This window comes from Dendroctonus ponderosae, unplaced genomic scaffold (assembly GCF_020466585.1).
Source record: "Dendroctonus ponderosae isolate FM_Combo_2020 unplaced genomic scaffold, Dpon_F_20191213v2 Dpon_F_20191213_4, whole genome shotgun sequence".
NCBI classification, from domain to species: domain Eukaryota; kingdom Metazoa; phylum Arthropoda; class Insecta; order Coleoptera; family Curculionidae; genus Dendroctonus; species Dendroctonus ponderosae.
Window position 1 is genome coordinate 11,911,962 of NW_026018611.1, and position 7,229 is coordinate 11,919,190.

The 7,229-nt window shown below is 30.0% G+C and overlaps 1 protein-coding gene and 1 long non-coding RNA gene across 5 annotated transcripts in view; one reads left to right on the top strand and one right to left on the bottom strand.

Moving 5' to 3' along the window:
- LOC109537780 (GAS2-like protein pickled eggs) overlaps positions 1-7,229 on the top strand; it is a 136,215-nt gene that overhangs the window by 57,154 nt on the left and 71,832 nt on the right. The window lies entirely within an intron of this gene.
- The window catches only part of LOC125504257, a 40,036-nt gene continuing 36,921 nt past the window's right edge, over positions 4,115-7,229 (bottom strand). Inside the window, exon 3 of the long non-coding RNA XR_007281378.1 lies at positions 4,115-4,358. This is a non-coding gene — a long non-coding RNA (uncharacterized LOC125504257). The remainder of the gene's footprint in view (positions 4,359-7,229) is intronic.

A 7,229-nucleotide genomic window follows, 5' to 3' on the forward strand; every position in this document is an offset into this window, starting at 1 on the left:
AATTAAGTTTCTTGTTTTAAGTTGACTTTTTGATATCTGCTCAAGTTGTATAACATAACTCAAAGTGGAGAGTCATCAGACCAAATTAAAGCATGACAAATTTCATGTGAGTAATATTCATTTGCACACTACTTCATTTTTAAAAACGTATGTCGGACACTTTTAAATTTGATAAACGCACCATAGTGAACATTTTACAAGAGAAAACGTTGTTGAAAATAATGGAATTAACAGGAACGATTATTAAACCCAAACTAGAAATTTTGTACAATATGCAGTTTTGATTTTTGTTTGAAAAAAAAACAAGGAGCATCGATCGCCAAGCATTTAGAGACTAATCAAGAAAATATGGTATTAAATGTAAATAGTTTGTAGTTATTGTGCGTATTAAATTTTGCACTTTAAAGTGATTTTTTCGTTTTTATTGAATTTAATTTTGTTTGCCTGTCGCACCTGTACAAAGGAAAAGTTTATCGAAACGATTGAGTTTCAATTATTGTCTTAATGTAAACTTTCCATATTCGGAACGTATTTTGGACTTTATTTTTGAAACACTATTGTTCAGTTTTGGAAATTTAAACTTTTCGAAGAAACCATAAATGCTTGTATTCAGGTAATGCTTTCCAGGCAATTTTATATAATAAAGAAAATGTAATCTGAAAAGCTTCACATTTTGTCAAGTATATTGGTCTCTGCTCTTTGTGTAATTAAGTACATGTGTGAGGTTTATAAATAAAAACAACCATATGTTTAATATGCTGGGGGGTAGGACAAAGATGTGCCGCTATATATGGAGATGACTAATTTCTTTCCACCATAAAGCTAATTTTTAAGTATTGTCTTTACGGAAACCTGTCTCAGTGCATTTAAAAATATGCTACATTAAAGCGCCGGTTGTTTCTACTTTTTTCAGGATCACGATTGTGAAGATACTGGGAAATTGTATTGAAAAAGTTTACATAAATATAGGTACACAAATGGTTTGTTTGTGAATTGCCGGTAGTACAAATTACATAAATATTAATAAATAATTCTGTAATAATAAAATTGGCAATTCTGGCTCAATATAATAAATCCTTATTTTTCATATTTTGTAGTCTTTTATGCAAGTTTACTTTTTCAGAATACTTGAACATAATAACTAAAGAGTTTTCATATAAGTTTTACCTACACACACAGATATAAACATATGTAAACAATCTTTATTAGAAAAGAATCTTGACCTAATCGGGCTTTCTGTTTTTGATTGTAAATATTTACCTCAGTTATTATTCCAAATATTATGCCCAGCGAATTGAATATTTCGTCTTTCAACTAATGTTCGAGGGATTTTTTAAATTTAGTTGCACTTGTTTTAGCAAATTATGACTCCATAATTTAAAATTTATGATAGTTTGAAATAAACTCGGGATCAAACCAGTTTAGTGCATTATTGAATACATTAAATTGTGGCTCAATACAAGTCATATAAATATGACTGAGGATAATTCGCTTATAACACAAGTGTAATATTGCGCTCCTAGTTATTAAACTCAGTAATGTAATCAGCTGGCACAATAATAATATGCATCATCACGAAGCCAAAATGCTTAACCATATAAACATGACAGGATATGGACGTTTTGTATCTCTCTCTATTATAAGTGCTAGCAGACAATGGCGTAACTTGAAGACCAATTTACACAAAAGCCGTTGCCTTGTAAATTCATTTTTTTCATTCAATATAAAGATTAAATAAACATTATACTAGCAATTTAAGAATAATTAAGTGCGGATACATAACGTAAAACTTTACTAGTTAATTCAATTTTTTTGAAAAAGTCAAATAGTCAAAAAGCACATTATTGAGCCAAATACCGTAAAAGTTGTACAATAATTCCATTCAATTTTTTTTCTTATTTCTTAATGTGTCAACCCAAGCAGACTTACTAAAATTAGATCTGTTCGAAAATTGCCCATATTAATCCAACAGCAGAAATGTGTCGAATATATTTTTAAATTGTAATGAACTAAGCTTCTAAGCTTGGACTAAGACATCATTAAACCTGTAACTCTAAATGTTTGCTCTTAATCAAACTTGAATTACGTTTGCAATAACCTTCCTGATAATATTTCATTCAACTCAACTAAATTATATTTTTAATTAACAAAATTGGTAGTAGATAGAGCTCAAAAAGACAATTGTAACAAAATTGCTCAGCAAATTCATTGAAACTGAAGTTCCAATGTGAGTGTTAATTATTGTGTCACTCTGATTATGAAAGTAAAAGCAATAGTCTTGGTCTTAATAAGCCGGCCTTTGTCTGTTCTGCCACTGGTCCTAAAAGCTTTCTTTCTATGCGGTTCAATGGTAATCGTCGAAGAGGAAGTACAAATAAATAACACTATTTTGACTGGCCGAGTGAATAATCATCATCTTTATCTTTGGAGTGCATCGGAATAATGATATAGTTAATCCACGCTAAACGAATACCAAGGATGTTTATCAATATTGCCCATGACAAAATGTTCCCTGGAAATAATTTGAACTGATTAAATCCAATGAGGGATTAATTGACCCATTGTGTTGACTTTTTTTTTACTTAAGCAAAAATTAGTTTGACCACGTTGCAGTCAATTGATGACGATATACCAGGTCTTTTAATTAAGTGATATTTAATTAATGACTTGGTCAATTAAATAGCTTGGATTTGGTATGCAGCTTCTATACATTTTGCAGTCAGCAGTGTTTCGAAACGTACAATTGATGGAAATGTTTTCTGACTAAATTAAGAAAGAAGATAAAAAAGCAGTAATAACAAACCATAAGTAAATAATTAACTAAACCAAATTTTGTCGCAAAAAGCTGATTGATATCCATTTGAGTAATATAAGATAGATTCAAGCTCAGTTGGTTTAAATAATTTTTATACTGTGTGATACTGGAATCTGTTAAAATTATCTGTGGCCATCTAGATGCTGATGCTAACTATCTATATTAATTATCTCCTAATAAATATAGTATGTTATAAATATGACAATATAATGGTTAAACATTTACATGAAAACATTTAAATTTAGATTTGGAAGCTTCAAAACTGCAAGTCTGCAAATGTTTGATATTTATTAGCTACTGAATCAGACTTCCTCTATGAGAAGATGTTACAAAATACTTTACAATTTCGAATCCTTAAACGTCCAAATCATATAGCGACACTTACATATTTTGGTTTTTATATTACAAGCCGAAAAAAATCATAAATTCCAATTATAATTGTATCGTAATTGACAATTCAGCAGATGGTGATGATTAACATAAAGACAAAATTACACAGGTTTGAGCATATCTTGAATTAAGTTTTGTTCAGTTTTGAACCAGAAACAGTTAGAAAATAATGGTGTCTTGATTTGCTTGCATAATTTGTCTGCTTCTACTTTCAAAATTTTAATAAACCAATATAGTTTAATTTAAATGTTTCGATACCGATTGGCATCTAAAGATTTACATTAAAAACTATCTTATATATCAGAATTTTCTGCTCTTTCGTTACTGGTCTTCCGTGAATTTTTTTTCTGTACAATATGCGTAAACCTGATTATTTCTACATTAAATAAGCAAAGTCTTGTGTATGTAAAATTTTGAAAGTAAATAMTCATAATCATTTTGGATTAGAAAAACGTTTTCTGAATGAAATATYAAATAAAAATGAGWGTTAATTMATATCTTTAAAGGGTGTTATCTATCGTATATGTATTTGAGAATATTTTGAGTTTATTTCKAAATTTTCCAGGCATKTCAGTAGCAAGTATTTTCTTATYTGCATTGWAAAGCATTTCACGTTAATAAAATATTACCTTTTTCTTTAACTGCGATCAGTTTTTGWTGCTTTTGTYSCTCTGTTAGATGAAACAATCAAAMCACTTCTATGAATCTTCGCTKGAAAYCCGATTTAAGTACTTTCAAGGAAWCATAAAATATAACAATTAGTTAACAATATAAATAATATCGGCTATTTTTGAGCTGGAGAGTTAAAATGTAAACACCCAGAAACCTTTGTTTGGTTYATTAAAATGTTGATCAATTTKATACTATATATGTAGATATATTATATTAATATCAGYTAATGGGTTTCTTAAAGCAGTTAATAAAACGAACGTATTTTTTATTTTAGCAATGTATATTTCGGTAGCTAAACAACAACTTTTTCCACATATTTTATTTAAGAATAAACTTTATTCTCAACTGCATCCAGAGTTCTAAAAGTTCATGCTTTTTTCACAGCAATTTAGAATGTTAATTCAATTCTTTGTTTTGTGTGCTGGTCCTTTTCATTGAGTTTTTCGAATCTTCACATTCTTCACAATTCGAATACACAAAACTAAAAGGTGTTTTTATTAAACCAAGATGTTGATTTTCAATTCACCTGACTTAATAAAACAATTTGCTTGAATGTGGTTGTGCAGATACAGAATTAAATTTGAAATTCTATCTCACAAACGATATTTTATATTTAGTGATTTGTAAGTAATGAAATAATGTCGATTCATGTATAGGGCGTGCTAAAAGTATAATATGTATAGTCAGTTTAAAACCTTCTACAAAACTCTGTTATATAATGAAATGATGTAAAGTTTCGACCGATGATAATGACCTTTCCGACGACCTCAATATTGAACTTCTGAATGTCATTAGTTCGAAATCAGGCCAAAAATATTCAAGAAAGGATAAGTGAACTGGGGAATCTGTGTCATGATCTCATGTTATTAGCCACTGAACCTTGGAAGTCCTTTTCCGATCTGCCAACAATGATATCGATCATCTGGCACAATAAGGAAAAAATCAATTTCACGATCGTAAGATTTTCAATAACGACTTCTTAAAAAGGAGAAATATCCTTTCTTTGAAAAAAGGACAATAACATTTTATTTATTTACTCGTTTGATTGAAGTGACCTGATACAGGGATGTAGTTGAACTAAACAGTCTATTCTAGAAGGTTTTTAATTATTTGTCTGATTCATCCAACATAATCCATTTAAAACCGAATATTTACGTATATTTAATAGCCTTTTTCGTAGATCTGCTAGTAGCGGTACAAGCTCTAATAATCTATCAATACTACAAGCTACAAGCTCTAATAATTATATGTCGTATCCGTATGGCCTTTATTACCTCTTCGATTATCGTCCTTATTTGTAGCGCGGGAGTTCCTCGATTTTTAAACTGCTTTGTTGGCTTTTCGGGTTATTAACTTTACACATGACTTAAATTATATTCAACCATAATTCAACTGGTTAATCTTATGTAATACTTATCCAGTAAATCATCTTTTTCATGTGGGTGTGCAAGGCAGTCTTATTTAAGTTATTAGTCTTCATTTGTTAGTTAATATAACGGTTTTTCAAATTTTGCAGATTTTTTTAGTTTAAGAATTAGCAAAGGCGAGCATTAGACGTTTTAATATTTATATACCCACAAAAAATTCACAGTTTAGATCGTTATCGGAGCAATTTAAAATCCTGTCCTGTCTTTTAGCGACATATCGTTCAAAATAGGCGCCAGGCCAGTTATTTTTCTCTTCCTTATATGGCTTTCCTTGGCCGTCCTTGTGGTACTGTTGAGGTCGGGCGCGTCGAATCACTGCAGTACTGACAAAAATTCATGCCGCCCTCACTGTCATGGTCAGATTGAGAAATTATTAAACATTTTGCGTTTTATGGGCAATTAATATCAATTTTGCACTTATATGGATGCGGATTTCAATATCGATTGATCTGGTGGAGACTTCCTGGGTCTGTGCTGGTCATTTCAGTCCAGCCAGGAGTTATGGCTTCGGGAAGAAAAGGAATTGCATATTTGTGTTAATATTGAAAGCATAAATGAATATTTTATTCAAGCAAGCTGCAACCTCTAATATAATTTCCCTCTAGAAATACTTTTCAAAATGTGCAACTTTATAATCTGTAACAACTAATAATGCGAGTTTTTATTAATGCAAGGTAAATTTTCATTATGACCTCAATTCTGCAGCGAATGATTTGCTGAAAAATTTAAGAAAGCAAGCATCTATTGACCAAAATAGGGTAACAACCAATTTTCCCTGAAGCTTTGTCGGATTTATTGAAACTGTTCGTCGAACTTATGCAATTATGAAGTACATACTCTTATAAATTTTCATGAAAATCTATTATTTTTTTTAACTCTTCTGGTATTACACCCGATAGTCAATGGGCCAAAAACTTTTGTAAAATCGTCGAAATTGAGAAAACTCGAGAAATATTTTAGTAACATCAAATTTAACTTAATGCTGAAAGTTGCATTTGCCAGTTGAGAACTTCATCCTTTCAGCTGAGATATACAACATATACATGTATGTATATATACAATATTCCTAGTTTACAGTAAAACTCTTGTAAATTTATTTGAAACAAACTTTAAATTCCTCTCCATACCCATAACTAGATGGAATGTACCTATTCAATATTGAATTATTGATCAGTCTTAAACTTCGTATACAAATTACTCGTTTTTTAATTATCTGTGACTTAGTAATGCATTTTCCACTTCGAAAAATGTTTATTCAACTCATTGAAAGCACCAACATTTGTTTATTCAAAGTAACAGAAAAATTTTAAGCACACAAGTGAAGAGTGTTATTGTCTCGCAAATCAGCTTTGAATTTTTCTTTGTCACATAAACAAATCTATAATTTTTGCAAACCATTTTCCGTTAAGTCATATCAGAATTATTTTTTCCGCAATAAATCACCCAAGTATAGAGCACTATTATTTTACACAGGAACAGTAGCATGAATAATGATTGTTCATTGCCACACTTGAAATATGGCAGAAACAGTACAATAATTGTTTTGAATTACATAATATCAAGTTTCTTGTTTTATGTTAAATTAGAAGTTTTGCAGTCAATGCCAATATTTGTTTATATCGCGTGAATGGGATTGAAGCTAAATATATGTTTTTAAAGGTCAAGTATTCATTAAATGACATTATAGTGTTCGTCTGGTTACATTAAACAGTGTAAAAATGGAAAATTTGAGAAGGCAAATAGCAATAATATCGAGAACCCAACCAAAGAAAGAGAGATAATTTGAATTCTAAAAGTATTTTTTCTCCAAAATGACGTGTCTTTCGTTAGAAATTGCTACGAAAACTTCAATATTTTATAAAAATGTTTTCGACCTATTAAATGACTTTTACCAGTATTTTCCACAATAATTTCCCATTTTTCAC